Source organism: Carassius carassius, chromosome 16 (genome assembly GCF_963082965.1).
Source record: "Carassius carassius chromosome 16, fCarCar2.1, whole genome shotgun sequence".
NCBI lineage: Eukaryota > Metazoa > Chordata > Actinopteri > Cypriniformes > Cyprinidae > Carassius > Carassius carassius.
Genome location: NC_081770.1, coordinates 1,162,938 through 1,178,449, shown reverse-complemented (window position 1 = coordinate 1,178,449; position 15,512 = coordinate 1,162,938). Strand labels below are relative to the sequence as shown.

Below are 15,512 nucleotides of genomic sequence, written 5' to 3'. Positions count from 1 at the left end.
TTTTATCAACCAGATTTGATAATGCTCAAAAATATTAAAAGTTATAGACACTGAAGTGCCTTGATTTTTTTTTTTTTTTACCACACTTAAATATTTTTTTATTTGATATACAAATACATGCAATGAGTCCTGGAGCAATCTAGAAAAGTAATGGGGTGAAAACCACATGTCTCATGAGTTTCTATTTCAAATCTGAATAAAATATCATGAAAAATGAGACTCCTGCAAATATTTTTCTGAGACTATGTCTACACCCCCCCCCCCCCCCCCCGCCAAAAAAAATATATATATATATAAAAAAAAAATAAAAAAAAAAACCATACCACTGCATAGTTTTTTCAATTAAAAAACACTAGACAGAAACTTAGACATCATATAAGTGATTTATTTTATCACTAGAAAAATACAATAAAAATAATTTGAGTAAGAAAAATAAGAATAATAAGGAAAATAAAAAAAGACTTAACTTTGTTTGCCAAATACAGAAAATCCTGAGATTGCTAGAAATGCAGCATTTACAATGAATTTTGATGCAAATAAGTGCTGATGTGCTGATGACCACTTATACAGATGGTAATAACACAAATGTGCCGAAGTAAATAATCCACTCTCTCTATTCATATAGACGCGTTCACTTTGATAGCCGTGATCATACAGTAATAGCGAGCTGATTTGGGCTGATTTGCACTCAAACAGATGGTAATCATGCAGATACATTCACATTCAACATAAAACACACTCTCACATATATAAAAACTGTCGAAAAATAAAACAAAGGAAAAGTCGATCGCTGTAAGTTCCGCCTCCATCAGCTGACAGGTGCGTCAGAGCGTGTCACCAGCTCTCAGGAGAGAGCGCCAAATTCAAATAAACTTTAATCTTCCGCCTATTTTTCATTCATTCCGGTGGATCGCCTCATTCTGTTTGTGACACTGTACGCTGCAAAACCGTGCCGTGTTTTTACTACCAGGACGCAGTTTCCGACCGTGAGTTATTCCATAACGGACGCAAACAATTCTGTCGCTGAAGAACTGAAATGTAAACAAAGGAATTATGATCCATATTACAACGTTATTGCTTCGTTGGACTAAACGTGCTTCATGAGATGTCGTTCAGTGGACCCTTACCTTTCTAACTAAACCGGGATTTACAGCTGTGGATGTGTTTATGACTCGTTATTATGACGGATCTGGTATGTACAGTGTTTCTAATGTTCATGTTTGTATGTGTACTGCTTACACAAATCTAGCAAATACAGTCGTTATAAGCTTTCCATTGAAAAACAGCGATCTGTCGTCGATGCTTGAGGCTTAGATCTTTATAATGATACATAGTTTGTCAAGATTAAATTTGTCCTGTTTCATTTAATCTATTGATAAACACTGACACATGCAAGTTGAAAGGCTTTGAGAACGAGGACGTCTTTGTGCTGGCTATAATCTGATGTTCAGGAAAACACATTTAACCTGAGTTTTGATTTTTTTTTTACATTTCTCCACACTCCTTTATTATTTGGAATAAATATCACACAAACAATAATTAAATACTTTATTAGACATTAGTTTCGGATGGTCAGCTGTTAAATAATGGTTTTTGAGTATTATTGAGATTTGCTGTCAGGTTGGCAACCGATCCTCCTTTGCTTCTCCTTTAAAGCTGTCATGTGATGCTGCTAAAAACAACATTGCTTTGCGTATTTGGTGTAATGAAATGTTTATGCGGTTTAAGGTTAAAAAAAATATTTTCCACATACTGTACATTATTGTTTCTCCTCTATGCCCTTCTTCTGAAACGTGTCGATTCGATCGAGCACGAAACTCTGCTTTTTTTATTTTTGTAATTTAAAATAATTGGACAAGTTATCTCTTCAGGGTCATTAGCGTTAACTCAGATTTGAGTGAAAAGTAATTTGGCAGATAACCTTTTGAGTAAAACACTGTTTGTACGTCATTTCTTTATCTTTCTGGGAGGTGGGGTGATTTAATAAGCTTTTTAAATAAGTTTTCAGTCCAATCTGACCTAAACACAAATTTTCACAACTACAGCTTTTACCATGTAATAAATGTGCCGTTTCAAAAGATTCATATCTATAATTTATGGGTAAAAGTTTAAAACCCACTTGTATCAGTAAACTTTAGTTCTAGTTTACTAGCTTGAGTCTATTTTTATGTACATTTGACACTTCTCCATCTCATGTAATGTTGTTTCAGATCATTATTTAATACCATATTAATTCATAATAAGTTGTGGAAAGGTACTAAAAACATATTTACAACAGTTCATGTGAGTTCAGTGGATCAATTTAATATTATAAAGCGACAAAACCACTTTTTGAGTCCCAAAAAAAACAAAATAACGGCTTTCCTACAATCTAGTGATGGACTGATTTCAAAACACTGCTTCGAAGCTTTACGAATCGAATCAATGTCTCGAAGCACCAATATCACGTGATTTCAGCAGTTTAGCCGTTTGATAGGAGATCCGAGTCACTGATTCCATTTGTAAAGATACGAAGCAGTGTTTTGAAATCAGCCCATCACTAGATTGTTGAAAAATTGTTTTTTTTGGTCCACAATAATTCTCGTTGCTTTTATAATATTAAGGTAGAACCACTGAACTCACATTAAATATGTTTTAGTACCTTTCTGGATCTTGAGAGAGGAAATGTCATTGCTTTGAACGCAGTCCTCACTGAGCCATCGGATTTAATCTAAATATCTTAAACTGTGTTCTGAAGATGAATGAAGGCCTTATGGGTGTAGAACAATATGAGGGTGAGTAACTAATGACAGCATTTTCATTTTTGGGTGAACTAACCCTTTAATATATAAGAAATTGACAGGATTTTTGCTATATTTTAGATTTCTTCCCTTGCAGCTGTTGGGGGTCATGACACAAGACGTGTGACGTGAAACATCCTTTCCCACATGTTCATGATGATGTTGGGAGGAGGATCAACTGGAAGGGTGTGAATGGGGAAAAAAATATTCAACCAGAGTTCCTTTTAAACGATTACAACATCATAGAACAAAACTGAATTAAATTAGCCTATGCACTTTATATATACACATCACATTTCTAATCAATATGGTTAACAATAAAGATTAATAATAAGGAAAAGAAGCACATCACAAATAGCCTACATCATTAAATCCCGTCCTACTGTAGATAAACAGAACATCTCCACTTATTAACTAATGATCATGTGCCTGAAAGAAGCACAAATAAAGATATAGGTATATATATATAAGATATAGGTATATCTATATATATCTATATATAAGAATTGGTAATTCTGCCCTCAACAAATCACTTCAATCGATAGGGAAACATGGTTCTGGTCAGTGCAATAAATGTGGACTCTCAGAAACTGTAGAGCATGTAATAATCAATTGTATGGCATATGAAAGGGAAAGAATTAAATAAGAAAATGATTTAATTTCTGTTGGCATACATTCTTTAACTTTGCCGAATATACTTAATAGTTCTTTCAAAGGATATGAAGCTCTTTTTTTTTTAAAGCAACAAGTTTATATAAGAAAATACAGAAAGGTAGGGTAGGTGGAAGTAATATTTTTTGTTTGTTTCTCTCCTGTTTATTTCTGACATCAGTGCTTCACACTCCATCCCAGTAGATGGCGGAATATGCACCAAAGCTGGTTTGCCAACCGCCATTAAACGTCAAAGAAGAAGAAGAAGTTATTCGTGGATTTTCTTAATTCTTATTGGAGACGCGAACCGTTTCAAACGATTCAGTTCGATTTGGTGAACTGGTTCAACCGAGTCACTGAGAAGAATCGGTTGAATCGAAGGATTCGTTCATGAACCGGACATCAGCGTGCGCTTGCTGTGTCTTCTGAGGTGAGTCGAGCAGTTCAGATATATATCGCTTGTTTACACATCCTTAAAAAAAACATTTCACACGGTTTGTTTAATCAACATCCTACGGGGTTCTTTCTAAATTGTTCTCATCGGATAGAACACTATTTATGCGCCTGTTCTGGCGACAGGAGAGGAACATCACAGGGAACTAAAGTCATGCGGACACGAACCATTGTGTGTGTTTCTTTAAAGTTTGTGTTAATCTTCTAGAGTGATGAAGATGTGCGTGTTTCTTTGTGCTTTCATAGATATGAAAATATTCAGTTATATCCTATATGGTCAATGGCAGACAGAAATGGAGCAGAAAAAAAACTGTAAAGATAGAGAGAGAGAGACGTTTTATAACATTTATTTTACTCTGCTCGGACTCTAATGGTGCTTTTTTATATTATTTATTTATTTATTTAATCATTTTTACAACATGCACCTACTATTACTATGCCAATATAACTGCCAAATAAGCACACTAATGTCTGCACAAAAAGTTAAAGCTGTGCTGCCGAGTCCAGCACTTTTTGACAGAATTATAATTATATTTCTAAGTTTATTGAAAGACAGAGAGAACATGAGAGATCCAGAACCCAGCAGAACCAAACACACTGAAGAACAAACAGGTTGCTAAACACACTAAAGAAATTAAAAGATAAAATTAAATGTCATCCTCTTAATCCTAAATAACTCATAAATAATATTTAATACATTAATTTCTAAGGATTCTTAATTATCAATTTGAACAAAAGAAAATCGATCCTACAACATGATCAAAATAATTAGCAAAAATTGTGTTAAAATGTATCAAATAATGATACAACAGTGTTTTGAGAAACATTGATTTGTTCATCTTGAAATCTTTGTGGGCATACCAACTGCATAATGTTAGCTATAATTGAATTTAATTAAATGCAGCAAGTTGCTATTTTTGCTCAGTTTGGGTTTCTAAATAAATAAATAATAAATATATATTTTATTTAATCTAAAGCAGCGGTTCCCCACCCCGCTCTGCATATTTATTATGTATCTGTTATCACATAGGACTTTTGTTCTGTTCGAATGTAAGTGCCCTGCAGTGGACATCAGGATATTGATTCTAATTCCATGTTACATACAAAGAGGATTAAAGTGTGCAAGAAGTGAATTTAAATAGTATTTATTTACAGAGGCATATCACATCTGTGTGTGAAGATGCTGCAGACTATTACTGAATTATTTCAAGCATTTTTCCCCTCCGTGACCAGTGTGTCACAGAAGCGAAGCTTTTTTATAAAATTAATTTCTGTTGGCAGTAACACTTTGCACGATGTTTATGAGCCTGGGTGCCCTGTGTTATTGGAGGAGTGCTCTGATTGCCTCAAGTTTAAAAAAAAAAAGAGGCAACTCTGAGTGGAAAGGCGCCTGACGTCATTCACGTTTTTTTTTCCATTGTCCAATTGAATGAATGGCAAGGCGGGCCTTCTGATGTGGTGACAAAAGTTTACCATTGTTTAGAAAGTCCAGAGACTGCAATGATGGAGGAGTAACTTTAGGTGTCTGTCGTGGGTCACCTGGAGCTGTATTTTTTATGGTTTCTGCTAATATGACAGTTTACTTCTTTGATTTACAGATTGTAAAATTATTGAAATGGCTGTTGCTCCCCCTTCCCTTTTTTGTTTCTTTGAATTGATGTTGTTTTGTTGAATTAAAGATAAAAAGAGTTAAGCACAAAAATAAATGCATAAATAACAGTGATATGATTTCTAAAGACATTTACAATATTTCGATATAAATTACCAGTGTTTCCCATAAATAGATATATTTGTGGCGTTTGACTTCGTTGAATAGACATGAGCACTGAACATTACAAAATCAAAACGTCGCAGGTGCTTTATATAAGTTTATCTCTGAAGCTTTGATTACAGCCGTTACCAAAATTTTGAAATATATTTTACATTTTTTATATTTTTAAATGTGAATTATTCCTGTGATCAAAGCTAAATTTTCAGCATCATTATTCCAGTTTTCAGTGTCACATGATCCAGAAATCATTCTAATATGCTGATTTGCTGATTATCAATATTTAAAACAGTTGAGTAAATGTTTTTCAGGATTCTTTGATGAATGCTTTAAATTGATCAAAATTGATGATAAAGGGATTTATAATGGTACAAAAGATTTCTATTTCAGATAAATGCTACTATTCTGAATGTTTTTTTTTATCAAACACACCTGAAAAAAATGTACTCTGTTTTCAACATAATTTATGTTGAATTGTCTTGCATTGTCTTGTTGAAATATGCATGGACGTCCCAAGAAAAAGATGTCTTCTTGAAGGCAGCATATTATGCAGCATATTATGCTCCAAAATCTCTGTACTTTTCAGCATTAATGGTACCTTCACAGAAGTGCAAGTTACCTTTGCCAAGGGCACTGACACAACCACATACCATGACAGATCCTGGCTTTTGGACTTGTTGCTGGTAACAGTCTGGATGATCCTTTTCTTCTTTGGTCCAGAGTATTTGTTGGCAAACTGGCGATCCTCGGCCCATCTTTGCTCCTAAAGGATTAGACCTTTCTTGGATGCTGCTTTTGTACTAAATCATAATTACAATCACCTGTTGACATCACCTGTTTCAAATCACATCATTTTTTAACCATTTTACCTCATTACTAGCCCTAAATTGCTCCTGTCCCAACTTTTTTTGAAATGTGTTGCAGGTCTGAATGACAGGAAAGGATGCATATTTACAAATGACATGAAGTTGACCAGACAAAACATGAAATATTTTGTGTTCATATTGTCTGCAGTGAAATACAAGTCAAAGTAAATTTAGAAATCACTACTTTCTTTTTTTATTTGCGTTTTCCATACTGTCCCAACTTTTTCTGATTTGGGGTTGTAAATACTGCTTCACTTTTGATCATACAGATAAGAATAAGGTATCATTTCAAACTGCAAACGGTCTGGGTATGTATAGTCATAATAACAGCAAAATAATGTGCTTTTGTAAAATAAAGAAAATATACATGGTGATTTCTCTGCCATCTTGGTCTCTGTCACCTCACTTCACAGACACATAAATAAAACAGCGTTACCATTACAATATCATTCCTGTATGTGATGCAGTGCTGTCTAAGGGCCCGAAGATCATGGGCATCCAGTATGGTTTTCCGGCCTTGACCCTTACGCACAGAGATTGTGTGGAAGATTTTTATTAATAAGATTTTACTCAATCAAGTATAATCAAGTCTTATGTTAAGACTACTGGCAGAATTACATTAATTCAAAGCGATGTTTTGAGTATGGTGAATTACCTTTTTAGGCCACAATAAAACACATTTCTAAGTAACATGAACTTAATAATTTTCAATATGAATGCAAGTAATTAAGTTGATCCAACATAATGTTTTAAGTAAGGTGAAGAAGTTTTTAGGCCACCGTAAAACGCATTTATAAGTAACATGAACTTAATAATTTCCAACATGAATGTAAGTAATTAAGTTGAGCCAACATAATGTTTTAAGTAAGGTGAAGAAGTTTTTTGGCCACAATAAAACACATTTCTAAGTAACATGAACTTAATAATTAAGTTGAGCCCTGTCCTATAATAAAGACATTTTCCTGTGTTTTCCAGGAGGGAAAACAGAAAGATGACAAACACATTCTGAAAGGTTGATAGATTTATTTTATATTTATTTATTTAGCACTAAATCCTTAAAAGTGCAAACAGCAGCATTTGTAGGCTACATTCTCCTAAGACACAAAACATGTCTTTAATAATTGCACTGTCCATGGAGCGGACCTGAGTCACATTTCACTGCTGGTTATATATGCTATTTATAATTTTGTATGTGACGAATAAAAATCTTGAATCTTGTACCCAGAAGTTTTATGAGGAGGAACAGTGTTATAAAATTAAGTAAAACCCTGTGCATGAACCACCATCCTTATGTACACATGAAAATGATAAAAAAAAAATTACAGGTGGCTGTACATTCCAGGCACTAATTTCAACATCAAATGAGCAAACTTTCTATCAATAAACTTTGGCAGTACTTACATTATCATCTCTTCTCTCATCAATATCAGACTGCTCATACTCCTGACTAACTTAAGGAAAAATATCCAGCAAAAGAAGGCATCGATGATGGCAATCTTCATCACTTGCATCGCAAAGTCTCCGTCGAGCTCCTCCACATCCTTGAAGAAATTAAAAGATGTTAGGAAGTATAAAATACATGGCTCAAGCTCTTCAGGGTGACGTGCATAAGGGAATGAAGGGTGACCATGTACTTCAAAGCCTAGCCCACAGGAGGCTGGTCCACGGGATTGAAACGGCAATATCTCCACATGGGAAGGCTACAGAGACATGCAGTGCAAACAAAAGTAAAAATTAAAAGTATACTCAATTACTTACATGGTACTGTTTGAAAAGGTCCTCTTCCTCCTCTTCAAGATAGACTATGAGGCAGCGAATGGCAATTTCTCTCAACCTTTCAACTGTGTTGTCCTGATTCAAGTGTAACCCAAATCACGATTTCAAAAAAAATAAATAACAAAAAGAGTGTTAGTTAGGGACCTAAGTAGGGAGATAAATTAAGTAAAATGATTCAAGGAGGTGTGTGTGTGAACACAACTGGTTTATTTAATGTGGATCTGAAATACAAAAGTTAAGTGTTAATGTTTCTGTCTCACCCTGTATCTCTTCACGGCTTTCTTTAGTACTGGATCATGGCAGAAAGCCACGCCTACATACACACACACACGACAGTATTTTAAATTTCATTCAATTTCAGTATTTCTTCAATTCAGTAACTAAGTAAGTTTCACCTGTGTCATTGTCACTAATTGTAGATGGACTCTGACCGCTCCTCACCTCAGGGGAAGGAGATGTCTGGATTGTCCTGAGAGGCTGACCAAGTCTCAACTTGAAACCTTGGTGCATGACACCAGGATACCAAGAGAAGATGAAGGCGAGTTTTTTGTCCTTGCAAGGCACACGGCAAAGAGACTGAAGACCTGAGTAGAGAGATAAATTAAGTAAAATTATTTTAAACGTGTTACAGCCGTGGCAGGGTGACCCACCAGTGGCCAAGTGTGTTTTTTATGATGGGGGCCAATCTTAAAGCAGGCCTTGTAATGCTGGTAATAGGATAAATTACAACACAAAAATGTCAAGGAAATTATAAGGGTTGCTCACGGAGGATGGATATTTTAGTGCAAACAAAACAATTATTCATCATGAATTCACAATCTATATTTTAAATAACACACATGAAATTACTGACTTTATGTAATTATGCATATTTTTAAACAGCTTTCCAATCACTATTAATCTTTTTAGCACCATTTTTTAATTGTGATATATTTCTCTTTTAAACATACATGTAACAGTCATCTTATTTCCCTTTCAAAACATTTAAAATGAACTGTATTACCATTACTGTCCAACGTAAAGCAAGCATTTTCTTAGAAATTAACCTCTGTACTTATCAATTCAAATCAGACATTCAGTTGAATTGTATGGTCACTACAACTACACTACACTTTCTTCCGATGTATCATCGTGTCAATTCTCAGTTGATTTTGATAGTAATATCAATTTTGATTAATATGCACGAGGGAGGGAGAGCAAGACAGAAGACTGTGAGAGCGTGCGCGCAGCCGGAGGAGGGTCTCTCTCTCTCTCTGCTCGTTCTCTCAGTAACATGCGCGGACGCCTGTCACAACTAGCAGTCAGTAATTTACATCACTCACCGATCAAATAAGGCTTTCCACTTATCACTCCATGCAGGTTCTGTTCATAGACAGTAGGTTCTGTTACTGAAGAATCCAACACGAGACAACAATATTGGGTAGCCAAACTGTTGCATGATTGGCTGTTAACGTGTCACTCCCTACGTTGCTAGGTTACCAGAGAGCGAGTGCCTTTGTTCATGCAACCAAACTTGCTTCGCAACCTCTGGTTTCTTCCGACGAAGAAAAAAAATATATCGAACGTTTTATCGAACGCATTTTTTATTCATATTGATTACATGTCTATCTTACATTTTATTCATAAACCTTAAAAAAACACTCTTTTGTAGTAAAATACGAGCAGAAGATAAAAAAATGGAATTCCAAAAAATTTAAATGGTAAAAAACGAAATTTGGAAAAATAAATAAAACGAAATTTAGGAAAAATAAAACGGAATTCATAGGGCCTTACATAACTCCGACTGGTTTTGAGCAAGCAAAGTATTTGAACAAATAGTGTAGCTACTCAATCAGTGACAGGCTACAACTATAAGGTTAGCTAACTTTACATCGGCACACAGACTATAACGTTACTATCAACACTTCCTTAACTTTTAGAGTAAGGACTTGCAGATTTCGGTATTCGGTTACAGTAGGCTACCACCAACTGAATCCTGAGCAAATGTGAATATGTGTAATTAAGCATAAAATTACTTACCATTCTTCATATGCTTCACTCATCTCATCTCGTCGTTTGGTTTTGAACATGGGCGCGGAAACTGTGGGCCATTTACACGTCATCAAATAGTTTTTTACATTAACAGAACTTAAAATTAAATGTTTTTTGATTAACTGAAAATGTTAAGCTCTGACAAGTCATGATAGTATATTTCATCAATAGGCATAATTTGTGTGTCATCCCAACTCAATAAAATAACAATTACAATTAAAAAGTCTAACAGTATCTCAGAACTTGATTTTTTATTTCAAAACGATATATAAATTTAAGTAATGACTAAAGGTCCTCTGAATTAGTTTTTAGAGTGTATGTCTGCAAAAAACATCCTGACCACCACAGATAGGAATCATCTGGAAAAATATGCAATGGGCCTCTTTTCTTTACCATAGCAAGTCCCTAGGGAGGTATCAAAATTGCAAGCATAAGGAAAAGTTTGACTATTTGGAAACGCCCTGTATAGGGTATATAATGAGATGCTACCTAGCATTCGGGAGATCTTCTCACAAAGAGGATCTCGGCTTTGTTTCTCTCTGAAATAAAGTCTATCTTCTGGAAACAAAACTCAGAGACTGTGTGATTCCTCAGACACAGGGCAGATAAAAATACACTACATTTGTTCCAGATTCTTTGAATCTTTGGATGATATTATGCACTGTAGATCATGATAACATCAAACTCTTTTAAATGTATTACAGCTGTAGAATTGAAAATGCACACGAGGACCCACACTGGAGAGAAACCTTACATGTGTTTACACTGCGATAGGAGATTTGTTCATAGAGCAACTCTGAAAACACATGAGAGGACCCACACTGGACAGAAACCGTACAAGTGTTCACACTGTGACAAGAGATTTGTTCAGAGAGCAAATCGGAAAAAACATGAGAGGACCCAAACTGGAGAGAAACCATACAAGTGTTCATACTGTGACAAGACATTCAGTTGTTCAGGACATCTGAAAACACACCAGAGGATCCACACTGGAGAGAAACCATACACGTGTTCACACTGTGACAAGAGATTCGTTCAGACAGCAAATCTGAAAACACATGAGAGGACTCACACCGGAGAGAAACCTTACAAGTGTTCACACTGCAACAAGAGATACCGTTTATCAGAACATCTGAAAACACACCAGAGGATCCACACTGGAGAGAAACCATACAAGTGTTCACACTGCAACAAGAGATACCGTTTATCAGGACATCTGAAAACACACCAGAGGATCCACACTGGAGAGAAACCATACAAGTGTTCACACTGCAACAAGAGATACCGTTTATCAGAACATCTGAAAACACATGAGAGGACCCACACTGGAGAGAAACCATTCACATGTGATCTGTGTGGGAAGAGTTTCACACAATCAGCAAACCATAAGTTGCACATGCACATCCACACTGGAGAGAAACCGTTTACATGTGATCTGTGTGGGAAGAGTTTCATAATAAAACGCAGCTTTAAAGAGCACATGAACATCCACTCTGGGGAAAAACCGTACACATGTGATCAGTGTGGCAAAGGATTTGTAAGATCTTCTGACCTAAAAATTCACCTGACACTTCATACAAAGAAGAAACATCTGTATTTATGTTCTTTGTGTGGAAAGAGTTTTCCACTGCTGAAAAGTTTAAAAACACATCAGAAAAGACATACTGCCAAAAAAGTTTATATGTGCTTTGAGTGTGAGAAGACTTTTTTACAGAGGAACATTTGAAAATGCACCAGAGAACTCACACTGGAGAGAAACCTTACATGTGTTCACACTGCGACAAGGGATTCAGTTCTTCATCAAATCTGAAAAAAGCATGAAAGGACTCATACTGGAGAGAAGCCTTACAAGTGTGCACACTGTGACAAGAGATTCAGTCAGTCAGAAATCCTGAAAAATCATGAGAGGACTCACACTGGAGAGAAACCTTTCGAGTGTTCACACTGCGACAAGGGATTCAATCACTCAGGAAACCTAAAAAAACATGAGAGGATCCACACTGGAGAGAAACCATACACATGTGATCAATGCGGGAAGAGCTACACTGAATCATCTACTCTACAGAGACATAAAACAATCATCCACAGCCCGAAATCATAGTAAGTAGAGTTAATCTTCAACTTAATGCTTTACTTTTGACTCGTCAGTCTGTATTCTGTTCCCGCTGAAAAGCAGGCAATGGTTTCTAATTACAAATGCAAATGTATCTATTTACACCATGTTTTTGCAGTGTTGAGTTTTGTAGCCAATGACAGACATGTTTGTTGAAAGCACTGACCAATCAGAGGGGTTTAATGTAAGTTAGTCAAAATATACTCAGTATCCCTTAAAACACATCTAGTTTTGTTTGTTGACTGAGTTATACACACTCTTATTATAACAAAGTGTAGAGTCACAAACACATTTAACTACAGGAGTGAATTCACTAAACTCTTCCGTGAGACACTCTTGAAATTGCTGTGATTGACAGTGATAACAGAAGTAACGGACGGGACAAAACATCTGGCAAACCTTTTTCAAAATATGCTCAGCAACCTCTACAGTTGTTACTTTTTAATTTTAGTTGTAACATGAATTACTTGTCATTTTTACATTATAATTATTATAAATATTTAACTTAAATTGTTTTGTATTTTCAAGTAGTTAACTAGTTAAAACAGGTAAATGACAAATCCTTCTAGATGTTGGTGTCTGGGCAAAATGTTCCCTTTGTTTAAATGGTTAACAATAAAAGTAAAAAAAAAAAATCTTGCATTAAATTAGCATTTTATATTAAATCCATATGCAAAACTTAAAATAACTAGCTTATATAAGGGAGTGGAAATGGCAAATGAGCTAATGAGTGGCTTTCTGTCTACTGGTTATACTGGGAGAAGTGTTTGTTTTTTTACACCAGGTGACCGAAATCATGTCATCAATCAAGTAATTCATCTTTAAAGGCCCTTTTACGGCAGAACTAATAATTAAATGTTTAAGTCAAGTAAGAAGCAAGTAATAAAAGCATTCATCCTTGATTTGTTTTACACATTTGGAAGACTGTGAAACAATCAATTAATTTACCTTAATTATTAGTTCTGGAGCAGATACCCTAACTCATGCTAGTCTGTGGTAGTTTTGTAATGTGATTATATTAAGGCCTGACCAGGAGTAAATCTGCCAACACTTTGTCAGTGTACAAAAAGTGTACTGTTCTTTCGATATATATTGTTATTTATTGCCCATAATTGACACATTTGAAACATTTACACAGTTTTTTGATACTTCAGCATGTATAGATTTTGTTCACTTAAGATATGCCAATTTAAATGTATTTAGGCTATATAATTTCCTGAAAGTTAAATTTTTGTGTGTGTTTTGTTAATTTTGATAATCCATTGCAGATTAAAATGGTATGTTGTCAATGAAATGAAAATGGCATCAGATCGAATTTATAAATGTATGTATGTAAGAGGCTCTTTTTATACCCAATCATGTTGCCAATTGACCTAATAAGTTGCAAATTGGTCCTCCAGCTGTTCCTTATATGTACATTTAACTTTTCCGGCCTCTTATTACCTGTCCCAACTTTTTTGGAATGTGTAGCTCTCATGAACTCCAAAATTAGCCAATATTTGGCATGACATTTCAAAATGTCTCACTTTCAACATTTGATATATCATCTATATTCTATTGTGAATAGAATATAAGTTTATGAGATTTGTAAATTATTCCACTCCTTTTTTTCTCACAATTTGTACAGTGTCCCAACTTTTTTGGAATCAGGTTTGTATTAATGCATTAGATGCACTTGGCCCGCCCCAGATCTGTGTGGATCATCTGTCATTTCATGCAGTCGATTGGTGACTAATATGAGGCAGAGCAACTTACTGCATAATAGAGCCTAGAGAATATCCCTAAAATACAAGATATAGGGCAATACACCCCTGTTTGAAATTGTGTCTAATATTTACATTACATATTTAAAAAATATTGCACGAGAAGTAGGCTAAGTGTAATATTACTCGAGTGCAAATGTGACACTCATCTTATACAACAGTTCATTAAGAAGTTAATATTGTATTGTGTAATATTGTGACACAATGTTGTCTGTTTTGCTCAATTTTGCCAACCAGAAGATAAAGACAAATCAGAACTGTTCATCGACGAGCAACCCACAGAGGAATTTCATTTCTTAATCCACATTTTGAATGAATTTGGTGAACCATTTGGCACGTTGAACCATTGGCCATAGTCGCGTTGGCTTTGAAGTGGCGCTGCACAGACCGATCGGTGTTTGACATCAAAGTACCATGAGAGTGATTCAAAAGCACAAGGAGTTGTCTGCTCTCTAAGCTCTTGTGGTTCTTTGATGTCACACACCGGTCGGTCTGATGGTGATGATGATGTCACACACCGGTCGGTCTGATGGTGATGATGATGTCACACACCGGTCGGTCTGATGGTGATGATGATGTCACACACCGGTCGGTCTGATGGTGATGATGATGTCACACACCAGTCGGTCTGATGGTGATGATGATGTCACACACCGGTCGGTCTGATGGTGATGATGATGTCACACACCAGTCGGTCTGATGGTGATGATGATGTCACACACCAGTCGGTCTGATGGTGATGATGATGTCACACACCGGTCGGTCTGATGGTGATGATGATGTCACACACCGGTCGGTCTGATGGTGATGATGATGTCACACACCGGTCGGTCTGATGGTGATGATGATGTCACACACCGGTCGGTCTGATGGTGATGATGATGTCACACACCGGTCGGTCTGATGGTGATGATGATGTCACACACCGGTCGGTCTGATGGTGATGATGATGTCACACACCGGTCGGTCTGATGGTGATGATGATGTCACACACTGAACAAGCCTAATGATTCAATGAACCATTCATAAAGAACCATTTACTTCACTCCTGAATGAATCAGCCATTTATACAAACCAAATGAATGAATAAATGATTCGATGACTTAATCATTAAGACATTACCTCCACCTACGCAGTTTTAGTTTATTATTTAGGGTATCATTTCATTAAAGAAACAATTTCATATTTTCATAGTAATAATAATAAAATTAAGAAAATAAATGATTATTGTTATAGTTCACCCTGCCAAAAATGACAATTCTGTCACCATTTTCTCACATGGTCCAAAAGAGCATAATCAAACAAAATATT

General features: G+C 35.6%; 1 pseudogene; it reads left to right on the top strand.

The window, feature by feature from the left end:
- The first annotated feature begins 8,802 nt into the window (after positions 1-8,802).
- LOC132159232 (zinc finger protein 239-like) lies at positions 8,803-12,875 on the top strand (annotated as a pseudogene).
- Positions 12,876-15,512: the final 2,637 nt, after the last annotated feature.